Here is a 12,865-nt window from a genome sequence, read left to right as displayed (position 1 = left end):
ATAGCAGTTCCCTGTTTGTCCACACCATCTGGCATTCGGAAATATGGTGCCTCCGTTTATGGAGTCTTCATTTAGTTATCATAGCTAATAGCTGTTGATAGACCCACCCTCCATGAACGTATCTAACCCTTTTTGATGTCATCTAAGCCAGTGACCATCACCACATATTGTGGTAATGAATGCCATAAGTCAATTATGTGTTGTGTGACAAGTGCTTCCTTTTCTCAGACCTAAACCTTCTGCCAACTGACTTCATTATATGGCGCTGAATTCTAGCATTGTGTGAGAGACTCCAATTTCTTACCAAACATTTTCTTCATTGCAATCGTTGTTTCATAAAATTTTGACTATGCTTTCCCTTATTTTACTTTTTTTAAAATACAAACTAAAAAAGGTCCAAATGCCTTTCCTCGAAGGAGACCGGAATGCAAATAAAAACCAGATGGCATTAATGGAAGTCAGCAGAACAGAGCAGAAAAGTGATTCCTGACATAAAAATAACCACAAAGGAATATATAAGAACATTGCAAAGGTTTACAATAGGTGTACCAGTCCACCTACCTGGATGGATTGAACAATGACTTTTTGCATAAGGAACTATAACTTGTCCCAGCCAAGTGGAATTTTATTATTTATTATGACATTTATATCCTTTTCTTACTTTGGTGAAATTCAACACCCAACTCAAGGGTTTTCATGGGCTGCTATTTTAACTTCATATTAAAGTTTTGAAAATTAAAAAATAAGATAAAAGAACCAGTACTAACTTGTAAGCATTATTGTAAAATTCTGTTGTATGTTATATAAACTAGTGACATGCCCACCAATCGGCAGGAGGGGTGGTATCTGCAGCACGGCCCAGCTTGCCATTTTAGAAAATGGATTTTCCAAATGGCAGAGCGATAGGATTGGTCAAATGCTGTCAAAAAGCAATTCTGCTCCTCAAGAGACTTTCTCTTATTAATTTTCCCTCAGGGGGTGGGTCAAAAGAGGGGCATGCCTTACACACACACACACACACACACACACACACACACACACGTCTCCAACAGCCACTGAACTTACTAGGAGTTCGCCATGCTGTTTCCGTATTATATCTCCAGGCAAGGCAAGGCTGCCTTCCCCAGAGGAGCCATCCTTTCCTCCATTTTGCTCTCCCTGTCACCCAGTAGCTTCTCTGCTCATCTCCGGATAAACCCAGTGGCTATTCTGTTTCAGGTGGCATTTGGGGACGCAGGAGGAAGGTGAGCTAATCTCACTAAAGCTGTCATAATAAATGGAATGAAATATGCATTAGAAAGCTCTGCCTTTGAAGGTCTGGAAACGACAAGAAGCCTCATGAACACACCTGTATACACGTTTGTGCATGCCTACCCAGACAGCCACCTCTCTCGCAGCAACGCTGTTCAAATGTCTGAAGAAAGGCCCAGAATTTGGTCCCCTGGCACAGATAGTCAGCACTGTCAAAACTGACAGTGCTGACTATGTTGGCACTGTGCAAGAAGTGGTTCCCGATTCAGTGCTAGGAAGGATGTTTGAGGCCCCAGAAACTGTACACAGACCCTTTTCCTCCCACATGTGGTTCATAATCCAAAAGATGCAATTCTGCCGACGTATCATCCTTGTTCGTTCAGGGAAACTGTCCTCTGAAGAGAATATAGCAAACATCTGAAATCTGAAATCTTCAGTCATTCTTGCTCGCAAAAGACAAGGTGGGTTATCTTAATGCAGCCTGAAAACAATACAAAAGGCATTTCTAAGATGGAACAGAGTGCGCTTAGGACGCTGTTCAGAAAATCAAGTTTTACTGATTGTTAATGAAACTGAAAAGTCTAATTAGCAAGACTGGGGGATTTAACCTCAGCATTTTGGCCAAACACCAAGTTGGTTAATTACATCTTCCTAGCCAAAAAAAAACCCCTTTGTCATTTTAATTAGATAGGCTATTCCTCATTTCCTGGCTTTAAAATGTTCTCGTGGGTTCACAGTACCACTGCGACAGCTCCCTAAGTTCTACCCAAGAGGCAGCTGTGTTTGATGTTAACACAATGATAATATATCTAGATCACAGATTATATCCTAGGAAGCACTTCAAAATATTAGTATCATGTTAACTGTGTTGCATTAAATACTCTGAAGAAATAACTCACTAAAACACAGCTACCCACATTCCACAGAGCGAAACCTAATTGGTGCCCAAGTGCATATGTGGGAACCCCTCAAAGGAAAAGTTCTTTTGTGAATCAGAGAAGCAGGGAGGCGGGGGAAGCTTCTCTGAATTATGCTATGTAAGCTCCTTTCAAAGAGGCAGAAAAAAAACCAACCAGCTAATTTTATAAAGCACTTCAGCATACAGTAATAGCACTTCAGTTTTAATACTGCATTGTTATAACTATAAACAAAGATGGGGGGGGGGGAAACCTTTCACATTATTTGTTGACTAGCAAATAATTTTACACACCATTAAAATGCTATGATCTATGCATTCAAAGTCTAGCATGATAGTTCTCGTTTTCTTTTTAGTAAAATTAGTAAAGCTGAAATAGTTCACATCAATGCTAAAATATATGTCAGAAATATATGTAAAGCTAGTGAGATGCGCCTAACTTTCTACCGTGCAAAAAGAAAACTGACGAGCTGCATAATCCTGCGCACGCCTGCTCAGACATGTCCCATTGAGTTCAATAGGATTTTACTCCCAGACACATGCATTGCAGACTATATCGGCGCCATACCATGTGTGTGTGTGTGTGGGTTTGTGTTACCCTACAAAGGGGTTTGGAAATACACCAGTCCTCTTTAGCCAAATAAAGACGTCTGTATTAGTGATGTACTCTGACAACAATTCCAATAAATTAGTATTTTAAGTGGACTGTTATATATTTAATCCTGTCTTTATTTCTGTGGCTGCAATTTGTTTTCACTGTTTTTAATATGGAATTTTAAATTGTAATCTGCCCTGCGAGCTGCTGGTGAAGGAGGAGCCATAAACAAAATAATAATATTTACAATGATTTCATATAGCGCAAAACTCCTGTCAGATATTGCAGAGCCATAGTAATGTACAGAATTACTTTACTATTTTAACTTTGGAAATCTTAAACATTTTAAGAAAATACACTGGGGGGGTGTTCTATAGATTCCTAAATTTTCAATACTAAAATCTAAAATCAAAGATTCAAGTCCTATAGTAAATGTAATAATCTCTCCCTTACCAATCCTGTTTTAAATATCACAACAATATGAATATACACCCTATGTGACAACGTGCTCCTTGTTATGTTATAATAGAATTATTAAGAAAAATCACAGTGGCCGAAAAGAAAATTCTTCCAAAGAATTGACTATGAATACACCTAAAGTCAGAACACAGCTGAGGAGTGAAGAAAGCCATAAAGCTATAAAAACCAGTGTGCGATTTCCTGGTCTGGCTTCTTGAGGTCATAAAACTCAAAGCATCTTTCCCAAACCCTCTTCACTCAGTTGTGCCTTAACTATTTGGGTTATAAATACTTTTCATCTCCTGACACGTTTTTTTCCCAGAGGCTCCATTTCCTGTGGAAATTGTAAATTCTTTACATATTACCATAATAACCAAACACATAGACGCAGTATTATTATGGTCAAAGAGAACTGAAGTGCTCCGCGAGATACCACACATGGGTATTAAAAGCCTTATTCTGAGTGGGAAAGGTTAATATCTGAGAAAAGCTGTTTCAAACTGTGATGAGAACGCATCATTTTGACTTTGCCGGTAAAACATAGCACGTTATAAACTCGGCAGCTAGAAACGTACGGCCTCAACGCTCTGTCTGCAAACATCTTCACCCCAACCATTTTTTCCCAGCAACAATGCAACCACTAGAAATCTACAAAGGACAAATACAAAATTGGTTGTAGACTCTTATGGAACAACTAAGGCATCGTTTGCCTGTCAGGAAACAATAAAGCATTATTCCACCATCACAAAAAAGGGGTTTGGGGGGGTGGGAGGAAGAAAGACCCATTGGAGACAGTATAGTTCTGTCGGTTGTGCAAATGTGCAGTTGCTAAGAGGCAAATATGCCCCTTGTAATCAAATAGCCCAGCTCAGCACTGCTGCTGGCTTGGGGCGAAAAGCAAATTCCACCAGCCACAAACTTAGAAACAGTCTTGAATTATTTGTTGCTGACCGCTGGCTGAACTCTGTCCTGATGAGCACCATCACCATTAGCCACTTCTCAGTGTATTCCATCACCCAATGGCAACAGCAGCATGCTACAGCTCAGGCTACGAGAAATTGATCAAACAGGGTAATGAGACTATTTCTTCACGGAGGTTATTTTAAATGAATATAAATATTTTCTTTCTACATAATTTGCCACAAAAGGTCACCGAGCTCCCCGCGATTCTAAAGAAAAATGCGGCAGAATTTCCTATCTCCGCATTTGAGTGAAACAAACCATTTCCGCGGATTTTCCTTTTTCCTTTTTTTTTAATGGGCGGTGGCATAAATCTTAATGGTCTGGCAGCATCCTATACAATTGATTAGAGGAAACATTTAAGCTGCACGTTTTAGTTACAGCTGAAAAGATATGATGCAATTTCAGAAAGGATGTATAACCAATCACGACTTGCTGATTATAAACCTTCCACAGAGGAACGTTGTTTTTTTTTTTGTTTTTTTTTTTTGCTGAACAGCCTAAACTTTAACGCACACAAATTGAACACATGGGCTGGGATCCAAATAGCCTTGCACAATGTTGCATATATGTGCTCCCTTTTCCCGCTGCAGCCCCTCCAAAAGCTGCTCCGGTGTGGCCATATGGGACCATATTGAGAATCAGCAACCCTTCCACACACAAGCTGGGTCCACACAGGGCTGCTTTCCATTGATGCATGAGAAGGTTTGGATCCCAGTACCGTCATTAGGCCAAACACACCTAGAATTATTAGGATAAAATATCCGAGTACGGATTAGCGGTTTTTTATGGGATCCCTTCTTCATAATGAATTTTGCATCCCTGCTACTGAATGCGAGTTTAATTCACTTACCGTCCAGGTCCATTTTAAGCTTTGGCAAGCTACAAAGTGAAGGCGAAACCCTTCTTCCAAGTCTTGAGTGTAATTCTCAAGTATGATTTTTCAGCAGTGTCTCTCTGCAGAATTACCATTAAATATTGCACATAATCAGAGTGTTTCACCGACTGCAGCAAGGAAATACACGCAGTGACGAAATATATCCGAATGAAAGCTGTTGCTTAGGGTTTAGGGAAGAGCGTTAAGTGTTGCCTATAATGAAACCTACCCTTTCATTAAATGCTTTGATAAAACAGATATCGGGATTCTCTCTCTCTCTCTCTCTCTCTCTCTCTCTCTCTCACACACACACACACACACACAGACAATACTGGCATAATTTTAAAAGAGGAAATAACAATGAAGAATTTGAATGAAGAGAGAGACTATACTTTTATAGTACATGCAAGCTGTATTGTGCTTTATAATTCCAATCCTTGAAAATTATCTAATGCATGTATATTAATGGGAGGATGCACCAGCTAAGGCACAGATGGCTAACCTCTGCATTCTTGGGAGCCGGTCTATTTCTCAAGGGGCCAGAAATCCTTCATAGGTTGCCAGGCTCTAGAGCAGGCATAGGCAAACTCCGGCCCTCCAGATGTTTGGGACTACAATTCCCATCATCCCTGGCCACTGCTCCCGTTAGCTAGGGATGATGGGAATTGTAGTCCCAAACATCTGGAGGGCCGGAGTTTGCCTATGCCTGCCCTAGAGGTACAGGCTACCTGCTTTTTGAGAACATGCACACAGGTAAATTTGGGGCACCATGTGTAGACTACACTGAGCTCTTCGATGGACAATCTCCTGCAAGTACCCCACTCATCTGTATGAGACAGCTACTACCAGAAAGAGGGCCAATTTTGGGTTGCTCCCAAATTCTCCCTATCTTATTGCTTTTCGGCTGCTTTAAAATACCTTTTCTAAAAGGTATTGTTCTGTGCTGCTTTTGTGATCTTGTAGCCTTTCTGTGTTTTCTGTGTTTGTTTCTTATGTATGTGCATTGCTGCAGCGTAGCGGAGGCAGTTTTCCCACTTCACCACTTCTTTGCTTGAAATGTGACCAGGAGGCCCCATTAATGTCTTTCTGTACATGCCCTCTAAAAGCAATGTTCATCTCAGGCAGAACTACACCACAGTTTCACTGTATGTTTAGGAAACTTAACAAATCAGGATTAACGCTGACTGCAGTTAAGTGTTATGTCTCTCATCCATTACACAAATTTTCAGTATCTGGAGCATCACTGTCTACTGATGCAAAATGAACACATAGACTATAAAAAGTATTCTCCAGAATGATCAAGCATAGTTTCTATGATCAGTATAGATAACTCCAGAAGGGTTAATTTCTCTGCATCAGAATAATTGTGGAACCTGAACTTCTTAGAAGCAAACTACAGGCAAACAATATAATATCCTCCCAAAATGTCTCCAGTACAGTACTGAATTCTCAATGTGTCCACAAGTGGGATGAAAAGTGCATACAATTACCAATTAAAATCAATAGTACAGGAAAATTAGCAGCCACTAGCAGAAGAACTCTAATCAACTGCCTAGCCATTTGACAAAGTCCATTGCAACAGCAAAGGAGCCATCACAACTTCAAGTGCCAATGAGCCAGATGGCATTACTGGAAAAATTATACCCACAGACTGGCAGCCTGATCCTGTGATCACTGCCCAAGGGAAGTAGTAATGAAAACAATGAATAGTTAGATGTGATAGAGTAAATCAATTATCACCAACTCTCTGCAGCCTTCCCCCCCCCCACCGCCGCCCCAAGATTACTTTAGAAACTTCTTTCTCCTAACTATCAAGCACCTGGTTAGGTGAACAGGTTCTCATCCATTCTGATGACAAGTTAACTGCCAATGGAAATGGAATAGAATGAGATATAATGTTTTTTTGTGATTGACAATGCAGCATCTCCTAATTTGGTAGCTGGCAATTATTGGGATTAGTTAAATGTATTTCTAAGCACTGCCATGAAAAGCTTCCTACAGGCATTGGAAATATGTGCACCGTGAAGCTGCATTTTGTGCTCTACTCATTTGGCAAGAAATCACTGAGAAAACTCAAAAGCAAGCAAGGAAGTTTAAAGGCAAGAGCTTCTGCATTATGGCTTTGGAGACAAGGCCTGTAGCCTCCCCTATTCCCATCCCTCGCAAGACAATTGGGGGTGTTAATATCCTACTGGGGCCAATGGGAACCTTGTTCCAGCATAATTGCCATATGGGGGAACGATCTTGTTGAGATCACAGTTTAACCCTCCTCCAACACTAAAATCTCAAAGAAGATTCTCCTCCACTCCAATAGGAGGCTTTTAAAAACCCCAATTCCTATGGCAGAGAAAGCAATATGTCAGCAATCTCTGTGTATGAACAGATGACCATGAAAGCAAGTGAATATGCACTTTTAGCTTTGGTCTCATATGCTACTGATACGTGACTCCTGGAAGTTTAGCTGTAATGGAATGAGGCCCTCAAGCTGGAAAAAGTTCCCCACGCACAGTGACCCAGCATGCAGAAAGCTATTTCATTGCACAGCTTAAGCTACCTAAACTTCTCATAAGAATATAAGAGCAGCCCTGCTGGATGAGACCATAGAACCATCTAATCCAGCATTCTGTTATCACAATGGCCAGTCAGATGTCAATGGGATGCCCACAAGCAGCCTACACAATTAAGGCTGAAATACTATCTGAAGCAGAAAAGGGAACACTAGACAAGTGTGATACCCTTTCTCCATTACTTTTCCAAGAAACAAGACATGCTACACAGTGTTGTTTTTGAGTCTCTTTCCCAACTTCTTGCAAAAAGCAATAAGCCAAGCAACAATAATACCACTGCTTCCCTGAAACATCACTCGCTTTAAGACGTTTTTTAGTATGTCAGACGAGGCTGGTCGCAAGTTCTACCACTCGCATGGTGCTATAAAGCCCATAGCCAACTAGTTGCAATGAAACATGATGGCCTTGCTGGGGCTGCAAAGGAAACCGAGAAGCGGTGCAGTGTGATGCATCGAAGTGAAATACAAACGAAGGGGTGAGAAGCAATGAAAGATGTCTCAAACAACTGAAGTTTAAAATTTAGCAGACTATGAGAAGGAGGATTTGGCCAACAATTGCCAAAAGGATACGGAACATGTTTTTAACCCTTAGAAGCTTGGCAATACAAGGCAGAAGGAAAACTCTGGAGAAGTCATAAATGCAAGGTGGCTGAAAGCCAGTAGAGATCCTTGATGGCAAGAAAAAAGGATGGCAAAAAAGTGTTCGTGAAAACAAGTTACAATCTAATAGGGGTCAAAAGTTCCACAAAGAAAATAGTGAACTAGGAATCAACCCAGTACACATTCCTCAACAGTGCTGTAGAACACAGCCCTAAACCTGAATTGTGCTTTATTATGATTACAACTCCTACAGGACTGAGAACCTGTGGCTGTCCATTAGCTCAGTGCAAGTAAGGGTAGTTGGCACCCTAGGAGAACTCTGAGTCACTGCCCCTCTTCCCTCATATTATAAGCCTCTGCACATGGTAAGAAAAAGGACACTTTCTGCTTGTCCCACATCCTCTACAGCAGGCATCCCCAACCTGGCCCTCCAGATGTTTTGGCCTACAACTCCCATGATCCCTAGCTAACAGGACCAGTGGTCAGGGATGATGGGAATTGTAGTCCAAAAAATCTGAAGGGCCGAAGGTTGAGGAAGCCTGCTCTAGAGGAGCTGGGGTTCATCTCAGATTAAGTCAAGGTGCAGGGGAGAAAGTCAATACAGTGGTACCTCGGGTTACATACGCCTCAGGTTACATACGCTTCAGGTTACACACTCTGCTAACCCAGAAATAGTGCTTCAGGTTAACAACTTTGCTTCAGGATAAGAACAGAAATCGGGCTCCGGCGGCGCGGCAGCAGCAGGAGGCCCCATTAGCTAAAGTGGTGCTTCAGGTTAAGAACAGTTTCAGGTTAAGAACGGACCTCCGGAACGAATTAAGTACTTAACCCGAGGTACCACTGTATAAAGGAGATAGCTATACTCAGCATCAATTCCTGCAAGTGCAGAAGCAGGAAGGAAAGGGTGCTACAATCATGAAACCTGCTACTAGTTATTGTTATTATTTATTAAATTTGTATACCACTCGATGCCCATACATAGTTGTAACTGTAGTGTATGCATGCATTTCTCTGTGCAGTCATTGGCACACATATGACTGAGTTGAGCTTAGACCAGCTTGCATGTAAGAGAAAAGTTTGCCGTATAAAACTGCTGCAGTTTTTCTCTGCTTAAAGATAAAATGATCCTGCCGGTTATAAATCTGTAGACGTGTTTGCATTTCAATATTTTTTGGGGGGGGGGAAGAGGGGAAATAGCACGTCTCTTTTCAAGAAAACAGCAATGCTAACAATGTATTGCAAATAAAACCACACCCCTTAGCTTTTCTGATTTCCAAGTATATCAAAGGAATGGTTATAGCACCATCAAGTCAAGGTCTATTCCTCACCACAGACGTATTAAGAAAAACAACGAACACGCAACACTGTTGTACTATACAAGATCCTGTCGTTTGTTTTGCAAGAAACCCGGTCGTCAATAAGTTTTTTTTAAAAAAAAAATCCTATTCAAAAATCAATTATCTGGAGTCTTTTGTATAGAGAAGTACCACACCTTTCAGACAACTGGTATTAATGAGCAGGCATGACTATAGAATCTCCATCCGTTTTTCTGACAAAGCGGCAACTACTCCAGCCTCTCATTGAAATTCCATTAATCTGGTGCAGCCGGCTCCAGTGTGAAAATCAAAACTCCATCTAACCCTTTATCAGTTCACAATAACCTACCAGTGAACTCTGCCTGTTAGCATATAGCAAGTTATGATTTGGCTATCAATCAGGCTGCGAGCCAATAAAATAAAAGCCGGCCAGGAACAGGGTGTCTGGCGAGAATTCTGCATCTTGCTTTCTTCCGAGGCCTGTTCCCTGGCAATTCTTTCCACCTTCCCCTCGTCTTGCTAAACCTCTTTCTCTAAGGTGTCTGGGACTCTGCACGCTTCTCCTCCCATGCAATTTAATTGCTGCCGGCAATCAAGACAGAGCATCACTGAAGTGCGCTTGAATTTCATTAGAAGATATAACTTATGCCACTTTACTACAGTACCTAATAAACCATAAAAGAAACCCAAACACATATGGCTGGAGGGAATAACTGGAAAATTAGGTGGCCATTGGGGAATGGGATGAACTTTTGAACCAAGGAAATGGTGGGGTGGGGGATATTTCTTAGAAAACAAAGTGGGGGTGGGCTTGAGGAGGCAGACTTTAAATACATATAGAGATATGGAGGGGGCAGAGGGTTGATATTTTCAAGCCGTACAGAAATTTATCGACATAATAAAACAAACACATGTTTATAGCTTATATAATCGATCAACGCTTGGATCCTGAGTTCATGCCGAACACTTGGCGACAACCGAAAGGACAAAACAACTTCATCAGATTTGACAAAAAGGCCTTTTGATGACCTGGGCTAACTTAGTTATACTGTAGTTACTGTTAAAAATAATTACCTTCTTTCTAATTAATGCACACTGTTAGTCAAAGGTCAGACAAAAAAGCAGGATTTTTTTTCCATACGACAATGTACCTACAGTCCTGCAAGCAGATTTTTGCTACACATTCTCAATTATCTTTCGACAAAACCCCAAAGTCAAATCAAAAGTTGATTTATTTATTTATTTATTAAAAAACTTGAAAATGGTGCTTTAATTCTTTAGGTGTGCTATAATTACTGAGTGTAGTGGTTCCAGTTAAATGGAGAAAAACAGTTTACTGGGACATATAGCGATTTCATTCTTCTCAATAAGTGTTCTTGCAATATTAACACCCATTTCTGAATCTGAATATTTTAGGTGTGCACAATCACATGGAGATACTGAAACAAAGTTCGTGCATTTAAAAACACTGAATGCCAACAAAAGCACAAACAACTGAAAGAAGTCTGAAGAGAAACAATGTGCTCAATTTGGTGGAGGTTGACCTTAAATGTAACTCCTTTCTCTGTACACAGAAGCCTTCGCAATCTGCTGGCTACGTAGAGATTAATACAGATTTGCTTATTTTAACTTTAACGGAGCGGATAACAAAATGTCTGACATAGAGCAAAGCGAACACAATTCGCACCAGAGGAGGATAAATCTGATATTTAGAGAGACAAACAGCAAAATTCATAACTGCTTAGTTTGTATATCACAGCAAACCATAGTCTGAAAGTATGGTTTAACTTGAACGAGCAACATGCTAGTGCACACTGCTCAAATGCACCTGCTACACATCCTCCCCCAGCTGTGAAACAAACCATGGAGCAGCTGCCTTAGCATTACAAACTGATCAGCGCTTACACTTAGTTTCTCTCCAAAACAAAAAACAAAAAAACCCCACCACCCTGAGCAGAAATCAGTATTAAAACAGCCACTCCACAATTCGTTGCCCAGACTGGGAAAGGAAGGAGCAAAGGGGGTGTTGCGTCTTTACTTTTCATTTAATAACCAATGATGTTTTTAATGTCTGCTTCACCTTTGGATGGTGACGTACATCACCCCGAATTTTTATTTTTTAACTGAAAGACTGCATTAAAAAAAATCATAAATAAATAAATAAAATCAGCATCAAAGTTGGAAACTTCTCAGATGACCCGCACATTAATATCGGTGGTACTTAATGCTAAAGCGTCAGCACCGTCAAATTCGCTTTCGCAAACAAAAACGGTTGTCCATTTTTAAACAAGCAAGGAGAAAACACTTCTCGCAACCTCTTCGTTATGCCTAGTGTGCAGTAAGCCATAGGCAGAAAACACAGCTGCATATTTTGTTACGGTATAAACCACTTCTGTCTTTGCGCCGTTTAACGCCAGGGGGAGAGGGGGGAGAGATTCATCTAAAAATTGCATAGAATCTGTTTTGCCAACAAATATAAAAGGGGTAGTCAAAAGCTAAAGGTTATTTTATTGCTCGTTTTTCCTTTACTGTAGCGCAAGTTGAATTCAGCAGAAGAGAACTCCAATTGCAGAGTTCTATAAATGTGAAGATCCTGTTTTCTGAATCAGTTGTTAGAATGTGCATCACTTATGCACATATTTGACTTATCCCTGTTCTGCAATAGATATAATTTTATACCTCATAAAAGCAATATATGTTTCCAAAGGGAATAATCTGAAAAACATAAAATGTGGAGTAGGATGTTGCAGGGAAGCATTATTTTCAAACAGCAATTGAGTTGGAGCTACACAGTTTGATCATCATATGACAGAAAGGAAGAAAAAGTTGCTCACTTCCAAGTCTAAAATTCGGAACAACTAATTAGTATACACTTTTATGTGCATGCAAATTGTGATCTATCAACACTGTCAACTAGCAGAAAGAGATAGCTGCAAACAGTGATGCAATAATCCCCATAGAACATTCACTTGTTCTTAGCTTCAAAAATGTAAGAATGATTAAAATTTGATATATAATAAACTTGGACTGGGAGGGAGTACTGTTCAAATGTAAGCACCAAAAATTGTTTGATCGAGAAACGTCAGTACATTAACGGGAAGACACACCATAAGAACAATTAATTTAATATTTTATGAACTCGCTCTGTTTCAAGTGTGCCACATGCAAAAAAAAAAAATCCATCAAATGAATTCTCTTTCATTATTTATACACTAAATAAAACAAGTACAATAAAATTAAGGAAGAATCTGATGCTGAATTAAGAAGAGATTTGTTCTAAAGAAAAGAAATCCGAGTGTATCAGTTGCTGATTCATTTGTGCGAG

General features: G+C 40.2%; 1 protein-coding gene across 2 annotated transcripts in view; it reads right to left on the bottom strand.

Moving 5' to 3' along the window:
• Nucleotides 1–12,865, bottom strand: part of SKAP2 (src kinase associated phosphoprotein 2) — a 99,411-nt gene that overhangs the window by 67,395 nt on the left and 19,151 nt on the right. The gene's annotated exons all lie outside the window — the stretch shown is intronic.

The sequence above is a fragment of the Podarcis filfolensis genome (assembly GCF_964270895.1).
Source record: "Podarcis filfolensis genome assembly, chromosome: 12".
Taxonomy (NCBI): domain Eukaryota; kingdom Metazoa; phylum Chordata; class Lepidosauria; order Squamata; family Lacertidae; genus Podarcis; species Podarcis filfolensis.
This window is presented reverse-complemented; position numbering and strand designations above follow the sequence as displayed.